At 48.4% G+C, this 13,177-nt stretch overlaps 1 protein-coding gene across 1 annotated transcript in view; it reads left to right on the forward strand.

The window, feature by feature from the left end:
* Positions 1 to 671: 671 nt before the first annotated feature.
* The window catches only part of EPCIP (exosomal polycystin 1 interacting protein), a 52,520-nt gene continuing 40,014 nt past the window's right edge, over positions 672 to 13,177 (forward strand). Inside the window, exon 1 of the mRNA XM_083171816.1 lies at positions 672 to 690. The gene's annotated coding sequence lies outside the window, so the exon portion shown is untranslated. The remainder of the gene's footprint in view (positions 691 to 13,177) is intronic.

A 13,177-nucleotide genomic window follows, 5' to 3' on the forward strand; every position in this document is an offset into this window, starting at 1 on the left:
TGCTGCTGCTGGCCACCTCTGTGCTTGTCACACTGTATGACCAGCAGTGGCGCCTGCAGCTGTGTGGAACCAGGACCGCCCCGCCTCCACACGGGATGGTTTGAGGTGCGGTGTGAAAGGGGCTTACATTTTTGGGATGCAGTATAACCCCATCCTGATACTTATAGCTTTGCCCAAATTCTTAACGGGTCCCAATAACTCTGGAGATGACTGTATGTATACACGCTATGTTTGAGCTAAGCGGATACAACATAGACCAGTGTTTTTCTACCACTGTGCCGTGGTACACTAGTGTGCCTTGAGCGGTTCTCAAGTGTGCCCCCAGATCTAGAGATGCCCAAACCAGCTGAAATTGTCTGCCCATTACTCTCCACAATGGTATCCCGATAGGTCATCGACCATGTCTAGTCAAACACTCAATAGGTCGACATTGATAGAAAGTCGACATGCTCTAGGTTGAGACCCCCATACTTCAGTGAGAAATTGCTGCCATGTCCTGATCCTTGAAGTCCTATACTTATTTATGCCTCAAACTGACTGAGGCGGAATTTGGGAGCCGGCTGATGACACAGGCACATGGGAGACACGTGATTGGGCCGATGCTCCTCCCCCTGCTCCCGGTACACAGCGCCCGCGCCCCCCGGTCACATGCGGCCCTGCAGCTGCATCGCACACTGGCAGTAATAACGGGTGAGTCATCAGTCCCGGGACGGCATAGTGGTATCTCTAGTGCTCATCACTAGTATGGGACTTGTAGTTCCCCTGCTGCACATACATAGTGTTATCGAGTGCTCAGGAGGTGGGGAGTATGGGACTTGTAGTTCCCCTGCTGCACATACATAGTGTTATCGAGTGCTCAGGAGGCGGGGAGTATGGGATTTGTAGTTCCCCTGCTGCACATACATAGTGGTATCTCTAGTGCTCATCACGAGTATGGGACTTGTAGTTCCATTTTTTTAAATGAAAAATTATATTCTTTATTTCATTACATCAACCAGCTTACTTGGTGTGTGTATGCTGATGTATGCTTGGTGTGTGTATGCTGATGTATGCTTGGTGTTTGCATGCTGGTGAATGGGATGCGGTCATTTGGTCTACTGCATTATGGTAGAAAGTCATTAGGTCGAATCCATCAGGTCGACATGCTAAAAGGTCGACATGACTCTAGGTCGACATGGGAAAAGGTCGACATGATTCTAGTTCGAAAGGTCATTAGTTCGACAGGTCATTAGTTCGACAAGGTCATTAGTTCGACATTGTCTATGTCGACATTCACAAGGTCGACATGGAGTTTTTCACTGTTTTTTCAGCCAACATGTGCCGACAGGCGGTATTTCATGCCCTACCATCCACTAGGGCGTGGTGGGAGAATAAAATAGTGTGCCGAGCGTAGCGAGGCACCGTGCCCGACGCATAGCGAGCGCAGCGAGCGATGCGAGGGGATGCAGTGCACTTTAAACTGTGTCCATGTCGACTGTGTTGACATTCAGGTAAAAAAACAGTGAAAAACCCCATGTCGACCTTGTGAATGTCGACATAGACAATGTCGAACTAATGACCTTGTCGAACTAATGACCTGTCGAACTAATGACCTTTCGACCTAGAATCATGTCGACCTGTTCCCATGTCGACCTAGAATCATGTCGACCTTTTAGCATGTCGACCTAATGGATTCGACCTAATGACTTTCTACCATAATGCAATAGACCAAATGATCCCAACCCCTGGTGAATGTATGCTTGTTGTTTGCATGCTGGTGTGTATATGCTATGTGTATGTATGCTGATGTATGCTTGGTGTTTGCATGCTGGTGTGTATATGCTATGTGTATGTATGCTGATATATGCTTGGTGTTTGCATGCTGGTGGATGTATGCTTGTTGTTTGCATGCTGGTGTGTATATGCTATGTGTATGTATGCTGATCTATGCTTGGTGTTTGCATGCTGGTGGGTGTATGCTTGTTGTTTGCATGCTGGTGTGTATATGCTATGTGTATGTATGCTGATGTATGCTTGTTGATTGCATGCTGGTGTGTATATGCTATGTGTATGTATGCTGATGTATGCTTGGTGTTTGCATGCTGGTGTGTATATGCTATGTGTATGTATGCTGATGTATGCTTGGTGTTTGCATGCTGGTGTGTATATGCTATGTGTATGTATGCTGATGTATGCTTGGTGTTTGCATGCTGGTGGATGTATGCTTGTTGTTTGCATGCTGGTGTGTATATGCTATGTGTATGTATGCTGATCTATGCTTGGTGTTTGCATGCTTGTGGGTGTATGCTTGTTGTTTGCATGCTGGTGTGTATATGCTATGTGTATGTATGCTGATGTATGCTTGGTGTTTGCATGCTGGTGGATGTATGCTTGTTGTTTGCATGCTGGTGTGTATATGCTATGTGTATGTATGCTGATCTATGCTTGGTGTTTGCATGCTGGTGGATGTATGCTTGGTGTTTGCATGCTGGTGTGTATATGCTATGTGTATGTATGCTGATGTATGCTTGGTGTTTGCATGCTGGTGGATGTATGCTTGTTGTTTGCATGCTGGTGTGTATATGCTATGTGTATGTATGCTGATCTATGCTTGGTGTTTGCCATCACTTGTTTTCAACAGGTTAATGTAGGGGTAGCCAACTCCAGTCCTCGAGAGCTACCAACAGTTAACATTTTCCAGGTCTCCTCACAGAATCACAAGTGAAGTAATTAGCTCCATCTGTGGATTTTTTAAAATGTGTTAGTCAGTAATGAGTGCACCTGTGTACCTGTGAGGTGAGCTGGAAAATGTGCACTGTTGGTAGCTTTCGTGGACTGGAGTTGGCTACCACTGGGTTAATGGATAAGAAAGATGTTTCCACACAGGTGATGGCAATCATACATTAAGAGGGAAGTCCAGAAACAGAGCATTCTGTCCCTCCTGGAGAGGGTCATGTTGGGAGGTATGTACGGTACATATGCTGATTTTGGTGCTTGTGATACTCAACTGTTTCCTGCCTGATGTAAAGATACTGGGTGATTCCTGGCATCATTGATAATGCTAAGTATATCGGCGGTGCCAGTGGCAGAACTTGTCAGCGGCGAACCTAGGTGCAAAAATATAAAGTTAGCCCGCCTGCTCCACTTCATCCCAAGTTCACAATATGCAACACGGCAGTGTGTGACAGGCAGGGAGATGCAGAGGGTGACAGAGAGAGGCAGAGGGTAATAAGGAAAAACAGTAGGAGGGGCAGTAGTGGGCCCATGAGTCCTCAAGGGCCCCGGTTTACTGCACCTGTTGCACTAATGGTAGTTTCACCTCTAGCCAGTGCCGGGGGGAACGACATAGTGCATACACACTGACTGATATAGTTCAGGGTTTGCAAATATAGGCTATAGTGTATATATTACCTCATTACGCTCATTTTTCAGAACAGGCGGGTCTGCTCGGGCACGCTTTGCGTGGATTGGCAGGCAGTGAGTTGCAGGATGGACACAGGCTCATGGGCGGGTGTAAGTGCAGCAGCAGTGGAGAGGACGGCAGAATGGCGGGCTCCTGGCAACACAAGTGGCACTGTGGGGGAGGGGGAGCGGCCGGCACGGAGGTCACAGGGTTCCCATTGTTGGAGGCTTCATCACCAGCAGCACCATCCAGCAGTTTCCCCCAGGCCTCCAGCTTTGTCTCCCCAGCGTCAGCATCTATTAGTCACTGCTCCGAAGCAGCAGAATGGGAACAAGCAGCGCTGCTGACGATGGCCGGAGATCATGTAGCATTGTCCCAATGCATGAAGGTGTAGTCGCGGGCCGCGAAGATGCTTGTTCCCGCACTTTTGCTCAGTAAATGCATTCTAGATAGTCAACATTGAGCTGCATGTACAGATGATGGTTGGTCGTTAATGATATTTAGCGTACACATTAGATCATGGTCTTGCAGATCCAATGGCGGCTTGGGGGGACCCAGCTCCAGCGGGGCCTGCGCAGAGTGCCAGGATGCTGTTGCCGGCCACCTCTGTGCTTGTCATACTGTATGACTAGCAGTGGCGCCTGCAGCTGTGTAGAACCAGGACCGCCCCGCCTCCACACGGGATGGTTTGAGGTGCGGTGTAAAAGGGGCTTACATTTTTGGGATGCAGTATATCCCCCATCCTGATACTTATAGCTTTGCCCAAATTCTTAAAGGGTCCCAATAACTCTGGAGATGACTGTATGTTCAGTATGTATACACGCTATGTTTGAGCTAAGCGGATACAACATAGACCAGTGTTTTTCTACCACTGTGCCGTGGTACACTAGTGTGCCTTGAGCTGTTCTCAAGTGTGCCCCCAGATCTAGAGATGCCCAAACCAGCTGAAATTGTCTGCCCATTACTCTCCACAATGGTATCCCGATGGGTCATCGACCATGTCTAGTCAAACGCTCAATAGGTCGACATTGATAGAAAGTCGACATGCTCTAGGTTGAGACCCCCATACTTCAGTGAGAAATTGCTGCCATGTCCTGATCCTTAAGGCCCCCATACACTAGCCGATTTTGGTCAGATTTCAGCCAGATCAGTCGGATCTGGCCGAAATCGGACCAAAATCGGCTAGTTTTGATGTCCCCTCAGATCCGATGCGCGGTCCCGTGCGCATCGGATCTGCGTCGGGTGGTCGGACCTGCTGCACGTCCGACCACCCGACTTGGGACCTAGTGGGGCGGCACGGCGGTAGAGGGAGCAGGGGGGGCTTGGGGCGCTGCGGGTGACACAGCCGGCATAGAGCCGGGCAGGGGGAGCCGGCGGGAGCTGTCAGTAGTACGGAATAAAAAAAAAAAGCCCATACAATGAATGGGCGGCCTGTGATTGGCTGAGCGCTCTCTCAGCCAGTCAGCAATTGGCTGAGAGAGCGCTCAGCCAATCACAGGCTGTCCATTCATACATAGCAGCAGCGGGGACGGGCAGCGCAGTGGCGGCTATTATATTTTTAAAATACTTGTCAAATGACCGGCCGCTCTCTGATTGGCTGAGAGCTCTCCGGCCAATCAGAGAGCGGCCGGTCATTTGACAATATTTTAAAAATCTAATAGCCGCCACTACGCGTCCCGTCCCCGCTGCTGCTATGTGTAAGTACACTGCCCGGCCAGGTCAGCAGCGCTCACCGCACCCGCCGCCCGCCCCCACCACCGCTGGCCGCCGCTGCCCGCCCCCACCACCGCCGCCGCTGCCCACCCCCACTACTCCTCACCGCCCTGCAGCTCCCCGGGTTTTTTTTTTACATGGGATAAATCGCATGCGATTTATCCCATGTAAAAAATGGCACATCAAGTGCCAAATTGTATGTGAGCCTCCCGGGGAGCTGCCGGGCGGCTCGCAGGTAAATTGGGTCCGACTTGTCCCTAGGACAAGTCGGCCTAATGTATGGGGGCCTTTAAAGTCCTATACTTATTTATGCCTCAAAGGCGCAGAAGCGTACTTTAAAATAAATATATTATTAGAGGGGCTTTGCTGCCATCTTGTGGATAAAAGTAATAGTGCTACATCTTGAAGAGAATTGTTCATGTTAGTTAAGCTTTTATTTACTCCAGCCTTGCTGTATATTAAGCTGTGAGAGGGGTGAGTTGGCATTACAATGGTGTGGTGATGTCATTAACGGCACTTCATCTTGCCTTTTCGCACCGTGATCTCGCCCCAGACTTCATCGTCCAACCATCAAGGAGAAATCATTCGATGGTAGGCGGATTGACCTTCGGAAATAAGGTGTCCGGCGAAGAGGGGGTGGGCACTGAAGTCCTTTGACTTCACCCTCCCCCGGCAGACATCGGCTTGTGCGCGTCCCCAGGGGAACGTCCCCAGGTGTTCCCCTGCTCGCCCCCTCCATCGTACGAAGGCCTTGGCGACTGTGATAGTTGCCGAAGGCGTTCATACAGCGGCCCTGCACATACGCAAATGTGTGCAGAGCCGCACAATCCTGGAATTAGGCCCCAAGTTTCTAAAAAAATAATGAGAAGCATCTATATAAATTCCTATTCTGTACAGCCCTCATTATATCTAGGGTTACCACCCACCATCCCTTTAATTCCAGACACATATTAATTACACAGGTTCTGTGGCAGTTTAAAACCAGGTGAAATGGAGTCTTGTAGTCAGCCAGCCACAGAACCTGTGTAATTAATATGTGTCCGGAATTAAAGGGATGAGGTGGTAACCCTAATTATATCCAATGGGGGCTGCAGGAATGTGGGGAAATCGGTTTCTATTCATCCCCTGTTCTCTGGGGATGTCCTCAGAGGTTACACCTGCATCATTGTGGAGTAACGGGCAGGAAGCTGCTGGACATTAAGTTGATTTGTATTGGTCTATATAATACAGCTGTGTAAATTCACTTCATTGACTCACTGGTGGGGTCTGATTCAGACCTGTTTGCGCCGCAGCCGATTTTTTTTTTTTTTTTAATTCGGTAATTTGTATTGGAAATGTTTTGTTCATATAACAATAACACCCCATAACAGTAATATAAATAGCCAGAGCATTTAAAACAATAGCATATATAACAGGAGCAGAAATAGCTTTGGCATGCATATATATAGGGACATTTTTCCAGTAATAATATAGACAGTAGTATTGCGTTATATCGGTAGGTGTATAACATCCATAGTATTACATAGAGACATAGTCATGTATATCAGACATATGTAGTTTCAAAAGCAAATAGCAGGGTTTTATAGGACTTTCATCACTCCAGGAGAGAGAGAAATATATACCAATCAAGATACCCGGAGGCGCCATCCGGGTCCCTGGAAACGGATGGATAAAGAGGTACACAAATATAGATAAATATTGTATAAGGTTCACTGTACCCCACCAACCTGCAACACAGAGTGGTTAATTGCCACTGTCCAAGTGCAAATAAATATAGATATATCCCAAAATAAATCATGTCAATGCAACAAAAGAAAACCCCAAACTGAGCCCAAATCAAACCTCACTATAACCCCCCACCCTGTATGTCCCACCCCAACCTGGGAATACCTGGAGCCCTAAACCTAACAACCTACCCTCTAAACCCCACTAAACTACATTAACTAGCCTAGAAATTCCCCCCCCCCCCCCCCAACCCAACATGTAGAGCAGCGGTTCCCAACCACTGTGCCGCGGCACACTAGTGTGCCGTCAGCGGTGGTCTGGTGTGCCGCAAGAGACGGGGGAGCCAGTGTCAGTGCGCCCAATGTCAGTGCGCCAGCGGCTGTCAGCTCAGCTGAATATCAGTGTGGCTGCCACAGCGTACTGACATTCAGCTGAGCGGACAGCTGCAGCCAGGTCAGGAAATGCCTGGCAGCGACTAGCACTGTACACAGAGCCTATTGGCTTCTGTGCACATGATAGGTGGGCGGGCTGGGACAGGAGCGGAAGCAGCAGCCTTAAGCAGGGGTATCAGAATGGGAAGGAGGGGGCAGACAGCTCGCCCCCCCCCCCCCCCCATGCGAGAAAGGCGCCAACACTGGAGGCAGAGCCGGCGCAGGGAGCCAGCCCAATATAATCACGGTGTGTGCTCAGCTCTTATAACTGCAGCTGCTGCCAGGTTTCAGTGCAGCATAGGGGGCAGTGTCTGAAATCACTAGGGTTGCCAATGTATTTGTATTTCTCTGGGGGGGCCTGTATGTTTTATTACTGAGGGGGCTAATGTATGTGTTGAATTTTTTCCATTGGGGCAAATGTATGTGTGGGTTTTTTTTTTTTATCCCCGTGAGGGACTGATGGTGTGCCTTGGCAATTTTAAAGTTTTGTCCAGAGTGCCGCGAGCTGAAAAAGGTTGAAAATTAACTGATGTAGAGGATATTCAAAGGATGGTTAAGACAGGATATGCCGAGGGCTATTTAGAATGGCAAAGAAATAGAATAGAATAGAATCAACTTTATTGGCCATGTGTGCTTGCGCACACTAGGAATTTTTTGTGGATTACAGTGCAGCATCAAGCAGGGATAAAAAGGGGGGAGGGAGACATTACATATATTACATAAAGACATTACAAGCATTTAATTTCTAGCTACGACTATGGTGGTCAGGTCGCCAAGTAGGGACACGTTGTTTGGCTGTTGATATTGGGATTGCATTCGCTTTGATTGGATTGTTCAGGTGATGGACGGCTAACGGAAAGAAGCTTCTTGCTGATCTGGACGTTTTGACGGGGATGGACCTGAACCGTCTTCTGGATGGTAGGATGTCGAACAGGTTGTGACCAGGATGCAGCTTGTCGTTTGCGATCTTCTCAGCGCGTTTCCTTACCCTGGATGAGAACAGATCCCTTATCAGGGGGAGGTCGGTCCCTATGATCCTTTCCGCAGTCTTCACTACCCTCTGCAGTTTTTGTTTGTCGTTCTCGCTTGCGCCACCGTACCAGATTGTGATCGAGGAACATAAGACAGACTCCACGATGGCGGTGTAGAATACGCACAGCAGCTCCTGTGGGATGTTGAATTTCCTGAGTTGCCTCAGGAAGAACAGGCGCTGTTGGGCCTTTTTGATGTTTGTGGTTATGTTTAATCCCCATCTTAGGTCACTGGACATGGTTGTCCCTAGGAATTTGAAGGAATCAACCCGCGACACCACTGCGTTGGCTATTGTTAGCGGGGCTAGTGCATTTGGTTTTTTCCTGTAGTCGACCACCATCTCAACTGTTTTGGTGGGGTTTAGATTGAGGTTGTTGCTGCTGCACCACTGTGTCAGCTTCTCCACTGCATGCCTGTACGCGGTCTCGTCACCATCCTTGATTAGGCCAATGATAGTGGTGTCATCTGCGAATTTGATGATTTTCACTGACTGCTCAGCTGAGGTGCAGTCATTCGTGACCTAGACTGGGTGAACTCTCCCACAACAAGCAAGTATGAATGACCTTTTGGTTATAACATTAGACAAACGTATAGCATACAGGAAACAGAGTTAGGATGCAGTAAAATATAGAGTAGGGTATGAGAGGCATTTCCAACAGCGATTTTGAGGTAAGTCCTGAAACATTAGTCCGGCCAGGCCTCAGTGTCCAAAAACGATAGAAAAGGGCAGACGAGGTGCTTGATCCCAGCCCCTCCCGGATACTCGGGGCAATATTCAGGGCACACACACATAACAGTACAGGTATGCAAAGCGTCCAAGGCAAGTTTTCCAACTGACAAAGCCCCAAAGGTGTATGCATCCGGAACTGGTATAGGAACAAATAAGTGTCTGTCCCCAGCATCTTGGGGACAATCCAGCCAGCGTTCAGGACATGCGGGCACAGCCTCCCAGAAATTTAAAGTGTCCCATACAGGTTTCACAGCAGACAGGGCCACAGAGGAATATGTGTCTGGGGCTGGCACAGGAGCAATAGAACTCACGTAAGTAGTGTGCATAGGCAGGCTGCCCACCATGTCCCCCGCAGCCTGCACCGCACCATCAGGAGAACAGGCAGGAGTCGGACCACCATGTTTAATAGCATCAAGCTTGCTTAAGAGCCTGGAAGTTGAGGCTTGAATCGCCAAGATAATTTTTTGAGTGGAGATTTCCATAATTCTGTATAGTGCTCAGTGGAAAGGAATATTATAACTTCAATAAGACCTCAGGTGTAATGATCAGAGGACTCCTTGCAAAGGATATGGTGACAGTATTCCAAACGCAAACACTCAGATTTGCAGCAGAGGGAAAGTCCAGCATGCACCAACTGACACAGCAGCTCTGAAGTTTTAGCCCACCTTGCAGGTACCAGTAGGTGTGTAGCAGAAATAACCGCTGGGCCCAGCACAGGATCAGTTCTATAGATGCCTCGCAGCTAGCCTAGAGACAGGCAAGCAAGATGGCGCCCGCCCCTCCGCGCGGCCTGAGCGGCGCGTCTCAAGCGAGACGACTCCCACTCTCCCCGCTACTTTACGGAGAGCCACCGGACGCCACCACCCACCCAGTCACCCGGCCAGCGGCAGCAGCACAGTCGGTCACCAGGGTCTCGCACACATCCAGTGTTCAGGAGGATCCAAAATGGCGCCCGCGCCTGGAGAAGATATGCAGGGCGCAGCAGTCTCCGCCGACAGGACTCCACAGGCCGTCTATCAGAGCCGTAGGCAGCGCAGGGGAAACAGGAGCACCTCCGGACACAGCAGGTATATGTATATGCCGCCTGCGGGACCCCGGGCAGGATATATGGTCAGGATATGCACGGAGCTCACACTCCCCGCATCCGCTTTCAGTGCTGGCCAAGCCACGCCCCCCCCCCCCCGCCCCAGCCGATTATTGATGCACTGCGCATGCGTACGATTCACAGTAGGTGCGGTTGCCTAGGAAACCGCTGGGAGTGTCCGGGGAAATGCTAGGCATGCCTGAGCGTTTTAGGGGAAGGTGCGTGATGTCAGTAGCAGGCTGGATATGCCTTTTTCCATTGCACCCCCAAAGTAAGTCCAGGGCTACGCGGTACCAGCGATGAGTCGTGGACAGTGACAAAATCATAGCTGCACAATGCAAAGCCGTCCTCCCCCCCCCTGCTGAAGACGCCGGGCAGGGGAAAAGCCGCTCAGTGTGTATGGACCTTTAGGTATTGGGTGTAATATAAACCGATTTATTGATGAGTTGCTGGATAAATATGTTGTCATATTTCTGCTTTATCAAGAGGCTGCTCTACTGTCACACTGACCAGTCCAGTGGTTGCTGTACTGGCACCCTGACCAATCCAGAGGCTGCTGTACTGGCACCCTGACCAATCCAGAGGCTGCTGTACTGGCACCCTGACCAATCCAGAGGCTGCTGTACTGGCACCCTGACCAATCCAGAGGCTGCTCTACTGGCACTCTGACCAATCCAGAGGCTGCTGTACTGGCACCCTGACCAATCCAGAGGCTGCTGTACTGGCACCCTGACCAATCCAGAGGCTGCTCTACTGGCACCCTGACCAATCCAGATGCTGCGCTAATGGCACACTGACCAATCTAGATTCTGCGCTAATGACACACTGACCACTCCAGAGGCTGCACTGCTGTCACACTGATCAATCCAGATGCTGCGCTAATGGCACACTGACCAGTCCAAATGCTGCGCTAATGGCACACTGACCAATCCAGAGCTTGCTGTACTAGCACACTGACCAATCCAGTGTCTGCTCTACTTCCATACTGCTCTGTTATCAATATGTGTAATCCTGAGGCTGATTTACTGCTGCACTGACCAAGCTAGAGCCTGCTATAATCTAAATTATCTAAATAAATAATAATAAATATCTAAATAAGTAATCTAAATTTTCCTGACCCTGCAACTGTTTTTTTTTTTTGGTCCAATTATCGTCAAATCGCGTAATTTCCATAAATTAAAGAAGTGTGGTTTGTGGCAAAACAAAATCATTTGTTTTGGCGTGCCCAAAAAAATTGCACTTCAAAAATCGCATCCAGATATTTTTACATGGAAAACATACAAAGTCCCAAATTTAATAGGGGGCGATTTTTTTTATTTTTATATCACATGTATTTGACATAAAAAAGAGCACAAAAATAGAGCTGCTTCTAGCAGGAGAATTTGTCATAAGCATACATTGAGACCCATGCATGCTTTTGTCGGGGAAAGTGTCTAAAAGTGAAAAATTAAAAAAACGGCATGGGGTCCACCCCGAGCATAACTAGCCCCAGGCTCTTTGGAGCCGGTCCTGATTTCAACCCCCCCCCCCCCCCCCACACACACACACACACACACACACACACTGTTTAAAAAACCAGGACAAAAAAGGGAGTATACAGCGCTGGGTATTTCTGAATGATGACCACTAAACACTTGGTTTAGAAAAATGCAAATATATTTATTGTACAATATAACAATTAAAGAGAGTACTCTCTAAACATATTTTATGTTTAGAGAGTACTCTCTTTAATTGTTATATTGTACAATAAATATATTTGCATTTTTCTAAACCAAGTGTTTAGTGGTCATCATTCAGAAATACCCAGCGCTGTATACTCCCTTTTTTGTCCTTTGTTTCTATACGGGGAGACTTACACACTCCCTTTATACAGCAGCTTTAATTGGTTTCGAGGTTCACTTCTTTCTTTCTGTTTAAAAAACCAGCACTGGGCTCTTGCTGGATGACTGTGATGAAGTGGATCTTGAGAACAGACATAGGGCCGGATGTATCAAGCTTCACAAAGTGATAAAGTGGTGAGTGATAAACAACCAGGCCAATCAGCTCTTACCTGTTATTTTTCAAACCCAGCCTGGACCATGACAGGTAGGAGATGATTGGCTGGCTGTTTATCACTCTCCAGTTTATCACTTTGTGAAGCTTGAGACATCTGGCCCTTAAGCTTGAGCGCCTATGACTGACCATCTTTAGCTTTTTTTAGTAAATGAGTGTTCAGTCATTTGGGGGGACATTTACCAAAATGGATTCGTAGAAAAAAGGTGTATTCGTAGGGAGAAATACACCTTTTTTTTACGAATTTGTATTTTCGGGATTTACAATCCCAAAAATACAACAATTCGTAGTCCTAAAGATGGAACATTCGTATTTGTATTTACAAATACGAATGTCCTACACCATCGATAGGATACGACAGAAATCACCATTCAAAAGAATGGTGATTCCTGATGTACTAAGCAGCCGTACTGACAATACGGCTGCTAAGTGGTGTGAAACACCCACGCAAATACGACAGGAAAATAGAACACCATTTTCCTGTTCTATTTGCGTTTTAGCCTGCACGGATCAGTCAGATCCGTGCAGGCTTCAGTGTAAAAAAATAGAAAAATTAAATAAATTTAAAAAAAAAACGGCGTGGGGTCCCCCCCACAGCCGAAACCAGCACCAGGCTGAAGGAGCCGGGGATGGTAATTAAAAATCAGGGAACCCGACAAATAGGGGTTCCCCGATTTTTAACAACCAGCCCCAGGCTCCAGGTCCGGGGCTGGTTCCCAAAATACGGGGGACAAAATAACTAGGGGTCCCCCGTATTTCAAGAACCAGGCACAACCAGCCAGCAGGGTAATGTCACAGCCGGGGGGAGACTTTTTATACAAGTCCCCCCGGCCAAAACATTAACCCCCTGCCCGGTCAGCCTGGCCAGGGGCCCTGGGGGAGTGGGGACCCCCCCAATGAAGGGGTCCCCCCCCTCCAGGACTTACCTGACCAGGCTGAAGCCTGGTACTGTCCCCGATGCCCCTGGGCGGTGGGCATCGGGCTGATTATGGTGTAAAAAAAAGACTAATCTATTGTTTTTTACTGTG

The sequence above is a fragment of the Crinia signifera genome, chromosome 2, assembly GCF_055691185.1.
Source record: "Crinia signifera chromosome 2, ASM5569118v1, whole genome shotgun sequence".
Lineage (NCBI taxonomy): Eukaryota > Metazoa > Chordata > Amphibia > Anura > Myobatrachidae > Crinia > Crinia signifera.